Source organism: Tachysurus vachellii, chromosome 3 (assembly GCF_030014155.1).
Source record: "Tachysurus vachellii isolate PV-2020 chromosome 3, HZAU_Pvac_v1, whole genome shotgun sequence".
Lineage (NCBI taxonomy): Eukaryota > Metazoa > Chordata > Actinopteri > Siluriformes > Bagridae > Tachysurus > Tachysurus vachellii.
The window spans coordinates 9,755,515-9,778,745 of record NC_083462.1 but is presented as its reverse complement, the minus strand read 5'-3'; the positions used below and the strand labels follow the sequence as shown (position 1 = coordinate 9,778,745).

General features: G+C 38.2%; 1 protein-coding gene across 5 annotated transcripts in view; it reads left to right on the top strand.

Annotated features, from left to right (window-relative positions):
* Nucleotides 1-17,299: 17,299 nt before the first annotated feature.
* col16a1 (collagen, type XVI, alpha 1) overlaps nucleotides 17,300-23,231 on the top strand; it is a 95,607-nt gene continuing 89,675 nt past the window's right edge. For all 5 annotated transcript variants that reach the window (XM_060865668.1, XM_060865671.1, XM_060865669.1 and 2 more), the window contains exon 1: nucleotides 17,300-17,492. The gene's annotated coding sequence lies outside the window, so the exon portion shown is untranslated. The remainder of the gene's footprint in view (nucleotides 17,493-23,231) is intronic.

The window sequence follows — 23,231 nt, the reverse complement described above, 5'->3', positions numbered from 1 at the left end:
AAAAAATATTATTTTCCTCATTTTTAAACATTTTTTTAGAACACCATAATTAGCATAGCTTAGCTTAAACGCTGAGCATCTTCATGAAGATGAGAAAGCTTCTTTTTTGACCTTTACATGGAGGGGAGCGACATCTGCACAGACTCTCCACTGGTGTCCCGCAGGGCTAAGTACTTGGTCCTCTTCTTTTTCTTCCTGTATACTCACTCAGTAAAGTTATTTCCTCGCACATGTTCTCTTACCATTGCTATGCTGATGATACTCAACTTATCTTCTCCTTCCCACCCTCAGATATCACAGGTTCTGTTCGGATCTCAGCATATCTGGCAGACATATCATCGTGGACGACAGCTCATCAGTTGAAGCTCAATCCCAGCAAAACTTAACTGCTGATCATACCAGGTAATTCATCCCCAGGTCAGGATCTTGCAATATCCCTGCATACTGATCTTTTTGTCCACACAGGCTGATCAGATACTTGTTCAGTCTCTTGTCATCTCAAGACTTGACTACTGCAACTCATTGCTGGCAGGTCTACCTATGAACGCAATTCGTCCTCTGCAAATGATCCAAAATGCAGCTGCTCGACTTGTTTTCAACCTGCCTAAGTTCTTACATACCACCCCACTGCTGCTCTTCTCCACTGGCTTCCAGTAGCTGCACGTATCAGATTCAAAACACTGATGCTTGCCTACAAAGCCAAAAATGGACCAGCTCCCTCTTACCTCAAAGCCCTCATCACTCCTCGCACTGCACCTCGCACCATCAGAGCTACCTGCACTGCTCGACTGGTTCCACCATCTCTTAGGGTAAGAGGTAGGTATACAACAAGACTCTTTTCTGTTCTGGCACCAAGTTTGTGGAATGAACTTCCTCTAGGGGTCCAGACAGCTGAGTCACTGGCTATCTTCAAATGACGGTTGAAGACCTACTTCTTCATGAAGTACTTGAACTAGAAATTTCTTCCCTGTTTGTTATATGTGCAATTAAAAAAAATTCCTTTGAATAGAGTTTTAGGTTTACAGTCTTACTCGTCTTAAGTCTGTAACCTAGTGAACCAGCATCTGCCAAATGCTGTAAATGTAAATCTTTAGAGGATTCAGAGAAGTATCAGAATTTAAACATATATTCACCAGTCAATTTTTTAGGAACACTTGTATACCTGGTCTTCATGCAATAATCCAATCAGCCAGTCATGTGGCAGCAGTAAGAATATGATCTCATTAACTTTCTCATATACAATATAACATGGACTATGTCTTGGTTTTTGGGGTCAGATAGACTGGTTTGAGTAGTTTAGAAACTATTATTCACTTGAACAGTCTCAAGACTTTAGACAGAATAGTGTGAAAAAGTAAACCATCCAATGAGAAACACCTTGTTGATGAGAGAGGAGACTAGCCAGACCAGTTTAAGCTGACAGGTAGGCTGGGGTAACTCAAATAACCTTTAAATATTGCTGAGCAGAAAAGCATCTCAGAATGCACAACATGTCAAACCTTGAAGCAATTGTATTTTTCCAGCTTAAACTGCAGAGTTCTGAAGTGGCAGTGCATAAATGATCACTAGAATATTTAACTGAAGTAACGTTAGCTAATTGCTCACTGGACTTTAGTTTTATAGCAAATAAGTGAATTGGGAATACAATAAACAAGAAAAATACTTTCCTAGAGCTTGGCAGTCACTTTAACCTGTAGCAAATTTAAGTACTGCCATTCTCCTTGACACTCTGGCAAGGGTGGGTTATTAAATCCTGGGTCCCTGGGCACCTAATGCCTGTCCTGTAAAAAAAATAATACCACCCTCCAACTTGTTTATGTCTTTAACAATCTTAACTTATTGGCCAGCGAGTTTTCTTTGGACATTTTAGTCTTGACCCAGTAGGGAAAATGAACACCCTGGCGTTCCTTCTTAACCCTTTTTCCAGTACGTATTAGATATTTTCAGTCAGTGTAAACCAATGAATTATTTTATCACCGTTGATATAAAACAAGTCAGGACACTGTTGGCTTTCACTGTGTAAAGTATTGTGTCTCTGTGTTTAGCTTCTGCTGAGCAGGGCAATGAGAAAAAGGCGGGGATTGAACCCCCTGTTGGGCAAATAATTTACAACTCTCCACAATAACACTGGTACAGAGATAAAAACGAACAGCACAAGACAAGGTTTATTGATAGTAAAACATTACAACCTCTACTAATCAGAATTTTACTAACGTTAACTTTCGTGTATTACTTACATCCAGTAGTCACCTAAATCTTGTTTGTTCCCGGTTTTATAAATCCCACATTTCCATCGGTGTATCCAGAATCCATCATCCATCATCCATTATATACAGTATATAACTTCAATGTTGAACACAGGTAGACACAAAATTGATATTCATATTTAGGTTTGTTTATTTTATTTTATTATTTGTTAGAAACTTACAAACACATTAATAGCATAATCATTTATTTCAGAATCTTATGATCTTATTTTTTTAAACACTCAATGTTTTGTCAGTGTAGTGTGACAGCGTGATCAGCCAGTCATATCGATTCGTTCACTTTAAATCTGAGTTTGTTCAAGAACCCCCTAGTCACATGGCCAATAGGACCAATCTTTGCCTGTGCTCAGAGGATTTGGACTCCATTAGTGACATTGACATTTAAAAATAAGAGGTCTAGAGGAAGGTGACTTCTTCTTGCCAATACAGTGACCTCACATAATCTCCACAGGGGCCTGGTATAGTACAGAAGAGTGAAGCCTCTCCTGCACATATAAAATGACATTATTCCCTTCAGAGCTTCCTTTTGCCCCAAAATTACGTTATTCTGCCCTCCGTTACAGCCATCTTTAGCTCAATTTAATCCAGCATTTTCTTAACGTTCCCCAACAAGACGTTTTCTTTCTCATTTGTTAAAACACTGATGGAATTTCTAAAGAAAATGGCTACAGTACTACTGACAATAATGTATCCATGAATGTAAACGATCTGTTTTCTCATCGGAAAATGTACCTTTCTAGTTGTTGATGATGATGTTTGAATAATTCAGTGCGGGGTGAAAAGATTAAACTAGTTTAATAGAAATAAGTGCTGATAGAAAGTCAAGCACGGACTCACTATGCAAGCCATCTTCTTGTGTCACTTCCCAGTTTAAAAATCATGCAGGTAATTATCTCCTTGTGTTTTCTTTTTTTTTTTCTTCTAGCACAAAATGAAGCCATTTAATTCAGGTTTAATTTTAAAATCTCAGCACCATCTCAAAATATACTGGCCTTATTTTAAGAAAGGAATACATACTGAACTTAAACTGAAAGCCTTTTTTCCAGAGGCAAAGGAAATAACAATAGATTTTGCTCATGGTTTAGACTTCAGATTACATCCTGCAGTGACTGTATAAGGTCACCTTTTATCAAGTACTGCGTTTTGACTGCTTATCAGAAATGTTCCCTATACAGAGAGTGGTGCCAGCTCCTAGCCACCGAAAGCAGGACAAAAGGAAGAGGACAGAGGGGACAAAACCTTCATGCTAGGCTTACTGATGTGTACACATATTGATTTGATTAGGCTGCAACTGTATGTTTTATTGGCCATTAGACAGGGATGGATGGTGCCGGTCAGAAGAGAAGATTGCCTTTTGTCTTTTGCTTTGGTAGTGTTTTATTACACCCGTTTATCTATTGCTTAATTTGGTTCTATGTGTCTGTTTCAGTGAGATGGAGAACCCCTGTGTGTGTGTGTGTGTGTGTGTGAGAGAGAGAGAGAGAGAGAGAGAGAGAGAGAGAGAGAGAGAGGTAAGGGAAGAAAGAATTTCTAAGAGTGTCTCCTAGTTCAGAGAGAGAGAAGGGAGTATATGTATTTAAGACATGAGAAAGGTACCTGTGCTGTTCCTTTCTTCTCTTTTTCTTCTTTGCTTCTCTGAGGGGGCATATTTTCTTTATTTCTTTATCTGTGTGTGTGTGTGTGTGTGTGCATAAGAGAGAGAGAGAGAGAGAGAGAGAGAGAGAGAGTACATGCATTTAGGGTATAAGAGAACATATGTCGCTCATGTGCCATTCTTTTCCCTTTGAGGGTGACAAGAGAGCATATTTTCTTTTCCTTTCTTTATTCCTTTTTGTTGTGTATGTGTGTTGGTGGGTGTGTGTGTGTGTGTGTGTGAGAGAGAGAGAGAGAGAGAGAGAGAGAGAGAGAGAGTGACAGAGCGAACAAACAAGAGAGCACATGTATATAGCACATGAGAGAACCTGTCTACCTTCCTCTTTCTTTTTCACTTTTTACTGTGCATGATTTCTTGAATGTTTTGTGTGTGTGTGTGTGTGTGTATGTGTGTGTGTGTGTGTGTGTGTGTGTGTGTGTGTGTGTTTGTATGTGGGTGTGTGTGTGTGTGTGTGTGTATGTGTGTGTGTGTGTGTGAGTTCTTTTTTTACATTCTGGGGACTCTAGGGAACAGGACACTCACGCTGTAGAGACCAAAATCCTTGTGGGAACTAAAATTGTGATCCCCAAGAAGTCATTGCTAATTATTTCTCAGGAGATTCACGAGATGATGTGATATGTGTGGTTTAAATTTATTTGATGGACCCCACCGTGCACATGCACCTGACATCTGTGTGTTCATCTGTGTGTCATGTGTTTCCTATCCTAACCTGTAGACTGGAACTGGTATAAGACCTTGTCATCTGTAAAATCACACAGAACGGTACCTCAGCATGGTGGATGATGAGGTGGGTGTAAGAGGAGAGTGGGTGGAGCATGAGAGTGGTGAGAAGGTGTATGTGAGAGGAGAGTGGGTGGAGCTTGAGAGTGGTGAGAAGGTGTATGTGAGAGGAGAGTGAGTGGAACATGAGAGTGGTGAGAAGGTGTATGTGAGTTGAGTGGGTGGAGCTTGAGAGTGGTGAGAAGGTGTATGTGAGAGGGGAGTGGGTGGAGCATGAGAGTGGTGAGAAGGTGTATGTGAGAGGGGAATGGGTGGAGCATGAGAGTAGTGAGAAGGTGTATGTGAGAGGAGAGTGGGTGGAGCATGAGAGTGGTGAGAAGGTGTATGTGAGAGGAGAGTGAGTGGAACATGAGAGTGGTGAGAAGGTGTATGTGAGAGGGGAGTGGGTGGAGCTTGACAGTGGTGAGAAGGTGTATGTGAGAGGAGAGTGGGTGGAGCTTGAGAGTATTGAAAAGGTGGATATCAAAAATAGAAATGGAAGACACAAAAAAAGTCAAAAAGTTAAAACTATCTTTTCAACCTTCAAAACCATTTGCATTTCCTGCTCTAACCCTGGGGGCAGCTGGCCAGATATTACCCCCTCTCATTCCCACCCTCCTGCCATCCTGCAGGGTCACTTATCCTGAACCATACACACACAATTAGAGTTCTATCTGGGGTTTGACCAGCGAGATCTCAACTTAGAGACAATGCTTTTCCAAAGGAGCAACAGGACCTCATGCTAGCTGACTGTTTGTTTTATTGCTCACTAAACGTATTGAGTGAGTGTAATGTGACGTGTGACTTAAACACCTCTGATGTACACAATCTCACCTCCTAACACTGTGGCTCTGTCCCAAACAGCCAGCAAACCTTAAACCACATCTGTCTCTATCCCTCTCTCTTTCTTTCTTAGATAGAGACAGATAGAATATTGAAGCTATCGTTGTGAATATGTGTCAGGGTGACCGGGAACGAGAGCACAAATCTAAAGATTTCTTCACAGAGATAAAGAGCAAACTCTTTATGTGCTTCCTCACCTTTCTTTTTCCTCTCTCTGTCTTGCCATGCACACTTTCATTTGCATAGTTATGCGGTAATTAACCAGGAGAGTGAATTGACATGAACTGTCAGTAGTCGCACGGTACACTTCTGAAACTTCATGCTAATCCCTTTAATTGAAACTTTGCACTTTAGCGATGACTGAGTGTTCACGCCACCTTGAGGCAATCAGAGGGAGCATCAGCATCCAAATTCAGCCAAGTTGTTAACATCTGCCTTAAATGAAAACATAAGGAAATTTACCAAACTTTGGAGGTATTTTATCTTTACATATTGTTACAGAAAAAGAGAAGCTCTATAAAATTTAAGCTAAAGTACAGAACAATTACAGATACAACATTTTAAGCTTATTGTGGCTTTGCTTCCAGAAAAATATTTCACATGTTTCTCTGCATTACAAAATGACTTAAAAACAAAAAAAAGCTTTTGTTTTCTTTCAGATTATTAATTTATCCTGTGAGTTGTGATTTTTATTTTTATTTTCACATTTTCAGAGGATTTGTTTATTTATTAGTAATTTTCCCCACATCTTTTTTTTTTCCCTCCAGATTTATTTTTTAGATGCCGTTTGTGTTTTTATTTCTGTGTTATTTTCTTGTGATCATTTTTTTCCATGTTATATTTAATTCATATATTTAATTTTTTTTACTTTTTACTTTTTATGCAAATTAATTTATCACCTTGTCCCGACTTTCACTGACAAAGTTGACAAATTTATTCTCACATGTTAATTCTTCACATGTGTGGTTTATTTTTATTTTTCACATCATGTGTGTACTTAAATTCAACTGCAGTGTCATGTTTTCTATAGAAATCATCGTACTAACATTACCATCGCTCTTTCTTAAAAATAAAGAATAGGTGACTTTACCATAAAATGATTTCAGCTGGGAGAACATTTGCCCTTGCAAGACCTTTAACTCCATGGTGCACCTGAGGGACAGCCAGGATCCTAATAACAAGAACAGACGTGACCTTCTACCAGTCTAACTTTAGATTTTCAGATTCTCTGCAGGAATGTATAAACATCCCAAAACTTCTTATTACTAATGTAGGATGGTGCTGTTGTCTTGTTCTGGGTTCATTTTCAATTGTTTATTCTCATTATTTATAGATTAAGCTTAACATTTCTTTCTTTTTTTGCCTGTCATTTCTCTAGAGATTACAGTAAGCCAAATTTCACAGCCTTCGCCTACATAACAGTCAAATAATAAACTTGTAGCAGGATAATCATGAATGTACAGTATATGAATAATTAACATTTGCACTGGAAGGAGTCTGTTAATTAAACAGGGCAATGAAACTTCGATCCACAGTAGAGGACTTTTAAAAAGTGGAAAAATTCTCAAGAGGCCAAAATGTCATGCATTTTGCTTAATAAACTGTAAACAAAATATACTGGTAATGAAGATATCTGGGTTAAAAAAATAACCTATCTAATATTTCTCATAATCAGATATTATATAACAAATATGAACATACTGCTTGACAATTGCTTGCACTAATTACAAGCTTACAACTGTCTTATTTTGTCTTTGTGGTTTTTAACTAGTACTAATCCCCAGCAATCCCATGTATCTTCAGGCTGCCTATTTGGGGCCATCCACAGCAGCAGCAAGCATTTTCCAATTTATGAGACTCCAAACAGAAGTAGGGCATCAGGACGGCTCAGGCAGGTCCAGAAAACAGAAGGGGTCAGGATCACTGGTATGTGTAGCCAGAGGGAGAGGGAGAGAGACAGAGAGAGAAAGAGAGAGAGAGAGAAAAAAACCCCGAGATTAGGTATGCTCATTATCAAGTAATGGTTGAGGACAATATACAAGCATGACTTGCTGTGACAGAATAAATACAAGTGGGAGCCAGAAGGTAACACAGACATTCTGGGATATAAAGCTACCAGCACCTTCACCATCAGTAAACTGCAATTCAATTCAAGTTTATTTGTATAGCGCTTTTTACAATTCACATTGAAAATGTAACAGTGAAGGAAGCAACAGCTTCCAAACATCACAGCATGTCAACTCTCCAGATCTGCTCCTTTACCTGAGGAAAAACTATTCACAAAAGGCTTTGCATCCCAAAACTAATTGCAAAGCTGTTTCAGTGATTTGTAAGAGAAAGCCCCTGTTGTAGCCTTCACTTTTCCAGGTACCAACAAACAGCCTGCACCTTTTGATAAAATTAGGTGTAGCAGATCATAAGACACAGGTACTGTAGTGCGTGGCTAATCGGTAAGTCAATAGTTATAAGTCAATAGTAGTATTTTATAATCAATGCAAATCTTACTTGGAGCTAAAGTGTGTTTTATTGAGGAGAGTCAATCTTTTAGACATATTGCTAACTCTGCCTAAGGCTACACGGAGCTCATTCTTACCATCTTTCTGTAGTGAGCACTTCTATGCACACTTCTAATGGTGCAATATTCTCAGTCAACTTGTCAACTATAACAGTAAAGCTTTTATTTAGCTTTAGTATATATTATCTACCAAAGGAAGAACAACCAAACATTCTTGTACTTCATCACATCTTCAAAACAGAGAAGAACGATTCCTACTGTGTACAGATGAGAGCAGAGTACATTTAAAACTGGCTAAATGGACAGTTAAAAGGAGGACATTCATTAAAAAAAAATATATAATATATATATATATATATATATATATATATATATATATATATATATATATATATATATATATTAGACAGAATTCACCAGAGATTAACAATCCAGCTTTCATTTGTTCTTTCAAATCAGTAATTTTTTTCATAGAGAAATTTTGCTTCTGTGGAATTTAAATGAATATTTTGCTGCGTTTTTCTCAATTTTGTCTGGATTTAACCCGATTCTAAAAATGCTCAAGCTGAATTATATTTTAAATCAGGAAAGCCTGTCATTTTGAGAAATATACACACTACAAAATGTCAGAATTTGTCGGGTTTTCTGCGATCTCTACACATATAATCCTGTTATAAACATGCTAATAAAGCTGTCCTTAGAGATTATGTGGCTCTACAAAAGATTTCTTTCATTTGTTTCCTCTCTGTGGGTTTTTTCCCCTGTTAGGAAGTATGTAAATGGCTTTTATTCAGCTGATAAAATAGACATAAGAAAAGGAGCCTTTTCTTAAAACGCACAATTTATGCAGGCGGCCAATACTTATTTGGCGAGTCAAAACTGATTTTCTGTATCGTCATGATGAATATGTGAGGTGGACATTTTAAAGCTTGTGGTTTTTTTTGTTTTGTTTTGTTTTTATTGACACTGCAGTAAGGGGCAACAAGTAAAGTAGACAATTTAGAGCATAGCCAGGTAAATCAAAAGCAAAATATCTGACAGCAGCAAATATTCTATGTTCTTTCCACTCTTCATTGCTATTTTCTTATGCCACCATTTTTATCTTTGTTTCTCTCTCTTTCATCAAGGGAACAGGCCACATTGACATGGAGCTCTCAGCATTCACTCTATTTCTCAATTTATCTCCCTAAGGCACAGAAAGGTAAGATGGAAACAGGCCAGCTTCAACACAACAGCCATTTTGCCATTTGAGTGCATATGAAAGTGTTTGTGTGTCTGTGTTGATATTGGAAAATAACCCCTTTTCTTTTTGGAAATGTATTCAGGTGGAACGTGTGTAAGTTGAGGCAAGGAAAAGAGTTTGTAAGGCAAGCGGCCTGGAAAATGCATTTAGCCTGGAGTAGTGGGGCTTCATGTTCGGAACGCCATTCTGTGGCATGTTTGGAAAGCTCTGTGGAAAGTAGGGAAATTAGAGTGAGTAAAGAATTCCCAGAGTGCCTGTGAGGTTTTTTTGTCTGCCAGTCACGTGATTTGTTTCCTTCAGACCTATACTCTGTTCCTTTTTTCTCCGTTTCCTTGCAGCACACATGGGTTGCACATATGGTAGACGCTTTGAACAACAGATATTGTCAGAAAGCAGCTTTACAGAAATCTGGATATAGATTTAGATTGGTAAATCTAATGGGTAAGACAGAAGAGACTGTGACAAGAGGAAAGACGTGAGGAATACACCAGTGGACCTCAACGTCTCCATACTATAAAGTATAACAGTACTATAAGGATGTTCAGTGAGAGCATATTGTCAGTAAGGGTACTGGGATGAGCACAGGACAGTCTTTATTATTACAGCAGCAGTTCAACCAACCCCAATCATTTACACATAATTATTTAGTCATGCACATTAATGTAGGATGAACTGTAAGTAGGATGAACTCTTCACATATTCAGCACAATCTGTAATGTGGGGGTTGCTCAGTTGAAGCCATGGTTGAGTCACCACTTCTGTAAGCACTCTTTATCCAGATGTTTCTTGCTAACTCAGCATATTACAATCCCTTCTATTTTATTGTTACTTGTGGATGGATGGATGGGAAAATCCAGCTCAAATGTCTGTCAGTTTGCCATAGAAATCCCATGATTCTCTGCTCTGGCTGCAGATCAAGCAGCTATGATGAGGAATAAGAACTGTTCCATGTTTCCCTCTCTCCATAAGTTTCTCTCGTAGTGTAGTTTCCAGATTTTCAGCTCCTGTATTTAATACAAAGAAGGACATGGTGGATCTTAGGTGGTGAACAGCTGATTGTTGATTTAGCCTTGACTTCTTGGAACCAAGCTGTCATGCTAACTACACTGTCTACTGGTGCAATGATTCAGCTCGGTGAGCTGCAGTATTGTGACCTTCTCTGTTACTATGAACTGGCCTGTCCTAGTTAGACAAACCAACAAATTTTGACTGCATGTATTTATTTCCATGTGTATTCACTGTGTACTTTGTATCATGTCCATACTGCACACTCAGACTTGAAGTGAAATCTATCTGAGCGCTGACGTGGCTGGTTTATTTCATGATCTCTGACTGCCATGTGTTATCCAATTTTGAAATCCGCCATAGCCTTTGAGAAAGGGAGGCAAGCAAGAATGCTCCTTTTTTTGCTTTCTTCCATCTCCTAATGCTTTTGTTGATCCCTAGGCCCCCCATTTCTCATCCTCTTAAGAGTGCAAAACTGCATGGAATGAAAATAAAGGGCCAATAAAAAGGCTGCCAGACTCTCTCAATCTGGAAAAGACACAGAGAAAGCGATAGGGAGAGAGAGAGAGAGAGAGAGAGAGAGAGAGAGGGAGAGAGAGAGAGAGAGAGGGAGAGAGAGAGGTGAGCAAGAATTGAAGAGCATCTACTTACTCAATCTCTATAAAATAACACATATTAACAATTTGGTACAATATATTCCATTTGCATATAGTAATATCTTATTACATATTACATGTAACATATTTCCATCTTGCTACTTCTTTTAAGATTGAATACCCTATGTGTCAGTTCACTCCCACACTATTTTCTGCTTGTTCGAGTTCCTCTATGAAAAGAGTGCAGAAACTACCTGAAGAGTCTGAAATATTATCAGACGTGTGTCATTCTCTGGGTAATTTTCGGATGACTGAAACCTTTTTCCTATCTAATTAAATATATCAATCAAAATAAATATTGTGAATGGTTAGGGAATTTGATCTATTTAACCAAAGAGTGATTTTGAATGACAGGAATTTCATTTTGGTGCTTTTCACTGGTGATCCCTGTTGAAAACCTCCCTCTTGTGAAATCCCACCCACCCTAGTCTCGATTAATGGCAGGATGCCTGGAGATAATGTCAGAGTTTTGGCAGGATGACTGCGGAAAAAGTTTATAATCTTGGTGGAATATGAAAGCTTTGTGCAACTTTGTGTCCTTAATCTTTCTTTCTAGGAGCTTTCAACAGGATGGATAACTATGCCAAAACCGAAAGTTAATAATAATTGTTACAAAACCTATATAAATATTTAAACCTATATATATATATATATATATATATATATATATATATATATATATATATATATATATTTATATTTAAACCATCTGGTATATCTTATATATTGAATTATATAATAGTCTAACTTTATATGTGTAATAGATTTAAATATATTTATGCTCTGATCCATGGTGCTGACTCTACTTCAGCTTTTTTTACTTATGCAATTATATTTCATTTAATACAAATGTGGTTTTCTCTTTATTTATCTTTCCCACTTGAGAATCTGTGTTTTACAGTGTTAATTAAAATGTCTTAAGAATACTTCATTTCTTTTCCTTATAAATTATATTACATTTATGGCTTCATTTCCTCTTGTTTAGAGTGTTATTTCATCAGCTGATGAAATAGATAAGCCATATTGGATGTAAATATACACAAATATAATATAAACAGTTTATATACGTATATAAGACAATTAATTCTGAATATGCATGTATGCTAAAGACCTAACTGTATCTTTGTGGATACTGTATCTTTTCCTGTAGGATGCTGACAGGGTAAAATGTCTTTTGGGAAGGAAAGCGAGCTAAGAGTACTGGAAATTCCATAAACATCTGGTAAGATAATCGCTAACGTAAACTAAGAACAGAGGATTAGTGTGTTCAGACTTGTCCAACTATTCAAAATGTTTTCCGCTTCTTTTCACCAGTGCTTGCGTGATTTTGTTTAACTCTTACTGTCAATACTGGTTTGAGTCCTTATCCAGATTCATGAAATTAGCTCGGTTCGTGGTACAGAACGACGTAACGGCAAGGAAGACCATCCCTCCCCCCAACGACCAGGTACTCTGTCTATCCACGGCCGACGTGAGGAGATCTCTATGCAGAGTTAACCCACGGAAGGCTGCTGGTCCAGACAACATTCCTGGCAGGGTGCTCAGAGAATGTGCAGAACAGCTAGCGGATGTCTTTACGGACATCTTCAACATTTCACTGAGCAGCGCCGTTGTTCCTACGTGCCTCAAGACAACCACCATCGTCCCCGTCCCAAAGAAGTCTACAGTGTCCTGCCTCAATGACTATCGTCCCGTCGCACTCACACCCATAGTTATGAAATGCTTCAAGAAGCTCGTCATGAGGCACATCAAGACCCAGTTACCACCCTCACTGGACCCCCTACAGTTCGCGTATCGTCCAAACCGCTCCACAGACGATGCCATTGCCACAGCCCTCCATTTAGCCCTCACCTATCTGGACAATAAAGACACTTACATACGAATGCTGTTCATAGACTTTAGTTCAGCATTCAACACAATCATCCCTCAGCACCTGATTGGGAAGCTGAGCCTGCTGGGACTGAACACCTCCCTCTGCAACTGGATCCTGGACTTTCCGGATCAGGAACAGCATCTCCAACACCACCACACTGAACACTGGAGCTCCTCAAGGCTGCATGCTCAGTCCACCGCTGTTCACTCTGCTGACTCACGACTGTGCAGCAATGCACAGATCAAACCATTTCATCAAGTTTGCCGATGACACGACTGTGGTGGGTCTCATCAGCAAGAACGTGGAGTCAGCATACAGAGAGGAGGTGCTACCTGGTGTAGAACCAACCTGTCTCTGAATGTTGATAAAACTAAAGAGATGGTTGTTGACTTCCGAAGAGCACAGAGTGACAACTCTTCTCTGAACATCGACGGATCATCGGTAGAGATCGTCAAGAACACCAAATTTCTTGGTGTTCATCTAGCGGAGAACCTCACCTGGTCACTCAACACCAGCTACATCACCAAGAAAGCCCAGCAGCGTCTCTACTTCCTACGAAGGCTGAGAAAGGCACATCTCCCTCCCCACATCCTGACTACGTTCTACAGAGGGACCATTGAGAGCATTCTGAGCAGCTGCATCACTGTCTGGTTTGGGAACTGCACCAACTCGGATCGCAAGACCCTGCAGCGGATAGTGAGGACAGCTGAGAAGATCATTGGAGTCTCTCTTCCCTCTATCATGGACACTTACACCACACGCTGCATCCGCAAAGCCAACAGCAATGTGGATGACCCCACCCACCCCTCACACACACTCTTCACCCTCCTGCCGTCTGGTAAAAGGTACCGAAGCATTCAGGCCCTCACGACCAGACTGTGTAACAGTGTAACACAGACTTTTGTGTATTGTCTTTTTTGTATTTTGTGTAGTCTTGTAACCTTTTGTCTGCACTGTCTTGTCTGTCTTGTCCTGCACTGTTTGCACCAGGTTGCACAGTTGCACTTTATGTGGCTAGGACTACTTACTAAGTCCTAGCCCTGTCTTTGTTTTATGTAGCACCATGATCCTGAAGAAACTTTATCTCATTTCACTGTGTACTGCAACAGCTATGGTTGAAATGACAATAAAAGCTTCTTGATTCTTGACTTCATTCATAAATGGTAATTTAATTAAATTTAATTTACTCACTCACTCTCATCTTCTACCGCTTATCCGAACTACTCGGGTCACGGGGAGCCTGTGCCAATCTCAGGTGTCATCAGGCATCAAGGCAGGATACACCCTGGACGGAGTGCCAACCCATCGCAGGGCACACACACACTCTCATTCACTCACGCAATCACACACTACGGACAATTTTCTAGAGATGCCAATCAACCTACCATGCATGTCTTTGGACCAGGGCAGGAAACCGGAGTACCCGGAGGAAACCCCCGAGGCACAGGGAGAACATGCAAACTCCTAATTTAATTTAATTTAATTTAAGTGGATATACTGATTATGCAAGTAAACTTTCACATCTACCTTTTTTGGTGTGGACTGACCCCAACTGACCCCAAAAAATTCTCAAGAATATTTTAACAACTCAACAATCAATAAAATTGGATTAGCACCATACATGGGTAGAAATATCTAAAATTATTACTGACCTCAGGCAATAGCTGTTCGCTCATTTTAAATGAGTCCAAAATAGCTCAATGAGTGCATGTCAAGAAGTCAGTGATTGTTGTACTGCCTTTAAAATATTGGCACATTAGCAAACACATGATAAGTTTTATTTTCTCAAATAAAAACCTACTAATCTCCAGAGGCCTAATAAGAAGTGTTCATCAAAGAACATCCTGTCAAATTCCTGACTAATCAATAACAAACTACACATGCAAACCATTTGAGACACTTGAAAACTGCTGCATTGTGAAACCAACCAAGCAATTAAAAAAAAATAAATAAAATAAATCTCTCCGGTATGGGGAGTTACAATAGCAAACAAAAGTGTCAAACTTATTTTAGTCAGATTGTAAAGCTACAGTAAATGGCATTAACAAGAAGCGGCTAAATAATGGAAAACATATTCTTCAAAGGAGACAATTCCCTCTATCCAAACCTCTCTCTGATCCCTTCCCTCCAAAGCCATGTGTTACACACACAACCGATGCAGTGCAGCAGAGATTCAGTAATAGCAATTTCTACACATGAATTTCATTTATAGAATTAGCTTTGTGCAACTAAATGATTGGATCAAAGGTATTGCCCACTGGTGTTGGACATTGTAAGATTCTTCCAGGCAAATAACAGTAGTGTTAAACATTTTCTCAAGCCTTAATTTAGATGTGTCTCTAACATCAGTAAATGTATTTATTGTATATCTATATAGAAAATTGGAAAAAAATAATCCTGCTGAAAAATTCAGGATGTGCTGCTCCAAACAGCCTTTGCATATTGGAAGATTATTTCCAAGCTTCCTTATGGCTTGATGATTAAATTGATCAATAAATAGCATTTTCTAATTGGCATACTGTTGTGCTATTTTCCTAAAAACACATTGTCTGTGATGTAGCATTAGAAGCAGTAGTTTCTGCCAACCAGCAATGACCATCTGGCTAAAATGGTCTACCCCAGGGTATTCGAATAAAATTTGTAGGTCCAGTTTGATTAGTTTATGGCTGTAAATAAGATGGTTTGTGTCTTAGTGTTTCTTCCTGTTCTTCACATTTAATACTTTTGACAAGCACCACAGACTCTGAAAAGATGAGCCATCTGTTTTGAAGCTGACATCGGGACAACACAAACACATACTCTGGCTTTGTTCATCACAATTATTCTTATTCTGGATTTGAATTTTTCTTTTTAAAAGTCAGCAGTTCGTTAATCAGATCCGAGCGAGTAAATAAAATGAAATATCTATGAAAGCTCTCCATTTTCTGACTCAGTATCCCAGACCTATAGCTAGCCTGTGATTTGGTGAGCTGCCTTCAGTTAAATAATTGACATAAATGCACATCACTGGATAAGCCAAAGCAGAGAAAATTCATGTGTAGAAAACTCTCTGAAAAAAGAATTTTATTTCTTTATTTTAACTATTAATAGAGTGTTTGCAGTAGCTCCACCTCACCTATGGACTCAGCTCCCTTCAGACATTAAAAATGCCCCGTCTGTTTTCTGTTTTTATACTGTATCTAGGCTAAAAACACATTTTTCTTCGTTGGCTTTTCCATCCTCTTAACCTACCGTTACTGTTTATTGTTAACAAATTTCCTCCTTTTGCATTTTTGTTCTTTTATACTTATTATTGGATCAAGTAATTTTTATGATTTGTTGTAATTATACTTGTGTTTTGTACAGCACTTTGGGTAGTGTAAGCTAAATTTAAATGTACATATTTACTTACTTGTTATTTATTTTTTAACACTTCCTGTGTGCTATTTTGTTTTCCAAGCATTTGTTATGGTTCACTGAAATATTACTAATATTGGATCTGAAACTGGACTGCAGTCCAGTCTTTAATAAGCTCTGGTCTACTAGCTTGATTTGTTTGGCCTATGGTTTGCGTGCTTGTGTAAACCAAGCTAGAATTTTTAACAAAACAATTTTTGCCTATATGAAAACTTTTTTTAAATTCCTGTAGGCACAACTGACTACAACTGACATTACACTTTAATCAACACAAGTGCATGTAAGAGAGACTAGAGACTTTTTGAGCATGTTATTGACTGTCTTGAACTCAATACTGCCCAAATCCCAGCTTTACCATAAATGTACATATACAGCCTGATTGTGTTTGTAACTAATCACTTCACCACTGGTTCCCAAGGACCAATAACTGTTTCATGTAATAACTGTTCATGTCATCATTTTTGTAATTCTTAATATACCAATGATCACGATGAATACGTTTATATGTAGCCGTTCTATGACGTCATCTAGAGACATTTGAGCATGTTATTGACTGATCTCAATACTGCCCAAATCTCAGCTGTACCATTAATGTATACAGCCTGATTGTGTTTGTAACCAATCACTTCACCACCGGTTCCCAAGGACCAATGACTGATTTTAAATGTTTTCTATGATTTTTTGTAATTCTTAATATACCAATGATCACCAAGAATATGTTTATATGTAGCTGTTCTATGACGTCATCTAGAGACTTTATGAGCATGTTATTGACTGTCTTGAACTCAATACTGCCCAAATCTCAGCTTTACCATTAATGTATAGGACCAATGGCTGATTATAACTGTTTTCCATGTTTTTTTTTAGTAATTCTTAATATACCAATGATCACGATGAATACGTTTATATGTAGCTGATCTACGACGTCATCTAGAGATTTTTTTGAAGTGTGCTTCTGCTGATTTTCCTCTGAAGGGAATTGACAAAACTGGTCCCTTTTGGCCTTCCACAAAATTGCGCCTTTTCCAAAAAACGCGCAGGAGGCAGAGAAGGAAAACTTTTTTTTTTTTCCCTCAAGTGAGGGGAGGGGAGACGATAGAAGTTGGACAAGAAGGATTCCTAGTCTTTAACTTTTCCCTTCCCCCGTTACAAGGACTTGGGGGGAAAGTGCTGAAGAACCAAAAGTGGATTGTACAAAAAAATAGGAAGATCAATTCCGGACGCATCGGCTTTTCTGTGGATTAATGTTCGTTATCTAGTGGATTTATCGACTGCTTGTAGGTATGGACATCCTTTTTTTCCCCCCATCACTTCACTGGAGTCTCCTTTTCTGTGTCCACATCAGTGAAGAGGAAAGACTGGAGCTTCTCTCTGGGCTTGTAGCACTTTTTCTTTTGCATGGTCTTATCTCAGAAATGTTAACAAATGCATTCATAAAATCAACTTAAAAAAGTTATTAATTCAATGCTTAAATTAAAAAAACTATTTAATACAAATAGTAGTTTAGTTGAAGAGGAATTTTTGGGGCTTTGGATGTAATAAAAAACGTTACTTTCATGCAGGTATGTGTTAAAACTTTGAAACGTTGCTCCTCCTAGTGGCCGGACGTGACATTGAACCAAGTAGAGCCAATCATGTAGCACGGTTTGATACAAAGCTTTAGTAAAACAACAAGAAAAATTGTCTTAATTTTTCCTTCATTTTGCTGTATATGAATGCGATTATGATTTATTTTTTATTTTTTTGTGAACGAAGTCTCAGAGACAGGACTTATCCTACATTGGTATGGTTGTTATGGCTTTGGACTACTAAGCAGAAGGATGCGAGTTCAAATCTCAGCACTGCTAAGCTGCTGGTTGAGTTACTGTTTCAGGTGTATAAACAAATGTACAGGTAAATTACAGATGCCTTACATTGTGTATGGTAATGTGATTATGTATAGATGATGTATCATACAATCCCTATAAATGATCTCTCTCTGTGTGTTTATCTAAGAAGCTGGTGAATGTTTAAGAGCTTTGTATGTATTAACCTGTTTATTCCATAACATCATATTTTGAGTATATTTGCTAAAAAGCATCAGTAAATAGTTTTCAGTACTATTTATCTAAGTAGCTCAACAGTGCTTTTTTTTAATGAATTGACATTTGCATGTATGCAGTCATTTCTAAGTATATATGTAGATTAATATACTCAAACAGGTTAGCATTATTTTGAATATCGTAGGAAAATAATATAGCAAAGTGAATACTATATTAAACTACAATCCAAACCCTAAACTGAGAACAGTTGCCACTAGTCATCACTGATTCATTGGTGATTGTGCTCTGATTGGATTTGTATTCAGAGAAATGGGCTTTGGAAGCATTTATTTTGCTAGAGTTTGAGTCATGTTTTAGAAGTGTTGATGTGTTTGGCAGGAAATGAATAGATACTGTGTTTGTGCTGGAATATTAAGAATTGTTTAACTTTAAATGAAAGTGAAGCCCAGATGACACATACTGCCAGATAAACAGTAGAAAGATACGTTACATCTTTTTTTGTGTGTGTGTTCATTGTGTGTGTCTTGGACACAAATGTAGGATGAGGATTAGACAAAGAAAGGCCTGATCAGTTTACTATACACGTGGCTAGCTGAACTCAATTATTTTACTTTCCTACCAGATGGTGCGATTCAGCTCGGCACATTAACTGTAGTCCCACATGTTGTCGCTATTTCTACCACCAAACGATTAGAGCCATATGCAAGAACCCATGCTGAATTTGCAAAACGCATTGGTCCAATACAGTCATCATGCACTGTGGGATGTGTCAAGAATCACTCCTATAACTGAATTGTGAAGTTCAGTAGTTTTGGTAGTAACCAAATAAATAAATAAATAAATAAATTATTATAATTTTTTTTTTTTTAATGTATTTTTTACTTAAAAATATTTTTTTAAGTCTAAGGTTAATTTTTATTTATTTACTACCAGTGATGTTTTCTTTTAACTATTTAGCTTGGTTCTTACAATGAGGGTATACCATACTGGAACAGCACATCCTACCTAATGTCTTACTGTACATGTCTACAGTAGGATGGAATTTATGATTCAGACAGAAAATATATATTTCAATGTCAACTGGAAAACAACAAATTTATACACACTTTATACACCCTACAAAACACTGCTGTGGATCATCTCACATGGACACCCCATTAAGATTTACCCTTGCTTTTGTGAATAATCAGAACAAAAATAATGACTTTTGATACGCTATCGGTTTGAAACGATATGTCCCTACAGTACTTCCTTTCAAGACACTTAGCAGTGCTTGATTTTACAATATATTGTAATGATTTATAATTCCACTACTGGCTCTGGTTTCTGTCAAGATTTTTTCCCCTCATGTTCTTCTTTTGCCGGTGTACTTCCCCTGACAGAAATTTCTTTCCCCAATCACCACTGGCTTGCTTGTTTGGGATATAATTGTACGTCCATATTTCTGTAAAGCATTTGCTTTGTTACCCTGACAGGAAGACATACATGGCAGTATACCTAATTTTAAGGTAAATGAGATACATCTGGCTTTAATTAAAATTGTTTACTAATTGTGGGTATCATTTTCTCAACCAGAAAGCCTCCAGTAAAACCTTCCTCCCAGTATGTGTATAGATTTGGGTTGAGATTTGTTACAGAGCCGTGATGTCACTGTCTGGTGTAAGAGCGGTATTGGATGCTTCATGGCTATACGACACTAGATTCTTTAGTTTAGTCCCTGTGACTGAACACCTGATCAATGAGGTGGTACTTTTTTAAAGGAGATAAAACAAGGGATATGTTTGTGGCTAGTTCTTTGAAAAATAGCCTAGACTTTGTTCATGCCCTTCGACTACTGGATACAACATTTTTTTCCAGTCCGCTATATGACTCAAGGTAAACGTGTTCTTGGGTATACTCCCTGATATATGTGTTTCCTTCCATGTGAGTGAGTGATGTAATGGGAACAACATTCGCTCCCCCTGCGGAATTCTCCACACTTTAGTAAATAAGGTGCAGAGGCAGTTGTTCTGTGCCTTAAGGAAGAGCTGTTTGGTTCCAGCTTCTGCAACAAAATAGAAAGTTGGCATCCGTTTCAGGCTGGCACTGTGAAAACATTCTGGTCCAGAGTAAACTTGATAGAAATGAATGGGGCAGAACACATCCAACAACAATGGCTGTGTGGACTTTAAAACTGTCTCTAAACTTCAGCTGGGCATTTATTCAAAACACAGTTGCGGTCTTAGTGTTGTAGTTGCAAGGTTGTAAGTGGTAGGGGGCAGTAGACTTAAACTTTGGTGGATGGAAAGCATGGTGAAGGTGGTTGGGCGGGATTTTGGGTAAGACCTACTGTAGTACATTGGTTTTAATACACAATACAGAATTATTATCTAGTGCAGAAACAAAACTAATAGAGTGTTTAGTAGGTTCTTGCCTCCAACTACACTAGGTACTAACCAGGTCTATCAGTTTCTGTCCTCCAGGTTTATTAGGTTCTAACCAGGTTTAGTAGTCTCTCATCTCAAGGTTCCAATCAGGTCTATAAGCTTTATCCCTACAGGTCTATCAGGTTCTATCCACAGATCTACAGTTTCATCTCTTCGGGACTTACAGGTTCTAACCAGGTCATTCAGAGTCTTCTCACTGTGTATATCCAGTTCTAACAACATCTATGATTCCCTTCTTTTTACTTATTAAGTTAAAACCTCAGGTTATGAGTTTTTTTCTTCAGGTCTATCAGAGTCTTCTCCCCAGGTCTATCAAGGTTCCTCTCTTCTGCTATTACATGTTCTAACCAGGTCTGTCAGGTTTTAACCAGGGCCACCAGGGTATTCTCTCCAGATATATCCAGTTATAACAAGGTATATCAAGTTACAGCCACAGGTCTATGCGGTTCTACTCATCTTCATGTCTGTCAAGTTTTAGCCAGGACTGTCAGGTTCTTCTTATTAGATTATTATGTTATAATATCTATGTGGCTCTTTATTTTAAAGTCTGTCTGGTTTCTTTATGTTTATTAAGTTCTACCCATTTTATTAGGTTTGTCACTCCAGGTTTATTTAGTTATTCCCTCCAGGTCTATCAGGACCTAATCATGTCTTTCAGGTTTTTATTTATTACCTTTGTTTTTTTTGTTTTTCTTTTATAGTATTCACACTCTAACTTCATAACCAAAATGAATAAAGATTGTGACACAGTAATTTTTAATTGAACCATATAACACTATAACACCCAGAGTTTTAAAATACACCTTGGGTAACTATTATTTATTGCAGTATAGCCAAAATGTCAGCTTTAATTAGCTTAAAATTAATTACAACATGTTCCTAAAAGTTTATTATCCACTACATTCAGATCACTGGGCATACATATTGGAACCCACCATCCAGCCTCACTTATAGTTGCTGCTAATTAATCACCACAAATACGTTCATTAAGGAATAAGTGTATAGAATTAACGGTGGGCATGATTTTAATCATGGAGGGGAATCTCAATTAGTTCAGATTTTCATCCATGTAACCTATTAATGGAACATTAATATGAAGCATTACCAATGATTGCTATATGGTGCATAGATAATTAAATTTTAGCTAGTATGCTGTTGAATTCTCAATTCTGATTGGTCAGCAGATATCAGTTTAAAACTTCATACACAACAAAGCTAAATTGCTAAGTATAATGTCAAGAAATATGTTTTGGCATGTGTTTTAATTAAGGAAGAGCTGTACACATTACTTGTAAATAAATTTAAAAAGTTAAGTGCAAAAAAAACATTGAATACTAAATGTATAATACATCAGTTTAATCTTGAGGCTCGCCTCCACCTTGTGTGTGTGGAGTTTGCATGTTCTCCCCCTGCCTCGGGGGTTTCCTCCGGGTACTCCGGTTTCCTCCCCCGGTCCAAAGACATGCATGGTAGGTTGATTGACCTCTGGGAAATTGTCCGTAGTGTGTGATTGCGTGAGTGAATGAGAGTGTGTGTGTGCCCTGTGATGGGTTGGCACTCCGTTCAGGGTGTATCCTGCCTTGATGCCCGATGACGCCTGAGGCACAGGCTCCCTGTGACCCGAGGTAGCTCGGATAAGCGGTAGAAGACGAATGAATGAGTGAATCTTGAGGCTAACAAGGTGGGATAAAAAGTGATTAAAATGAATAATCCTTGGCAATATGAGGTAGAAATGTGATCTGTTGGTTGAATTTTATCACATTATCTCTTATTGACAATCTCATCTGTGCACAATACATTTTTTTTACAGTTTCACAAATTAATTGCTAGAAAGCAGAACACGTGGGTTAGCACAATTTCTTCCGTCGCACGTGCATTTGTTAACACTGTGAAAAAGAAGCAGCAAATCATTTCAAATCACATGTTTATCCAGGCGTGGAAGTGTGGTAGGGTATCATCTGGGTGAGGCAGTTCATCAGTAACAGCAATTAAGAAATTTCTTCCTTCTTGTTGTGGACTTCCTAAAAGTCCTTTATTTCTTTGATGATATATAATTTTCACCGTGACTTCACAGCTGGAGAGTAATTAGCTGTGTGTTATGCGCAGGTGCGAAGGCAGATGTGCTTAGATAAATTTTGATTTGAACATAAATGCAGCTATAATTGCTGCTCGAAAATGAAGGGCTCTTTTTTGTATGTGAATGTTGTTTGTGAGAACGTAGTACCAATACAATGAAATAAGTAAATTATTTGTTTAAAAAAAAACAAAAAAAAAACAAGCAAAACTCGAAAATAAATATATAAACCAGTCAGCTACAGCATCTATAATTGTGTAGGTCCCCTTGAGCTACCAAAACAGCTCTGACTCCTCGAAGCAGGAACTTCATGAGATCTCTAACAGTGTGCTAAATTTTTTGGCCTAAAGACATTAGAAGCAGATCCTTAAAGGCCTGTAAGCTGCGAGGTGTGGTGTCCATGGCTTGGACTTATTTGTCCAACATATTAAACAGCTGCTTAATCGGATTGAGATCTAGGGAATTTGGAGGCCAAGCC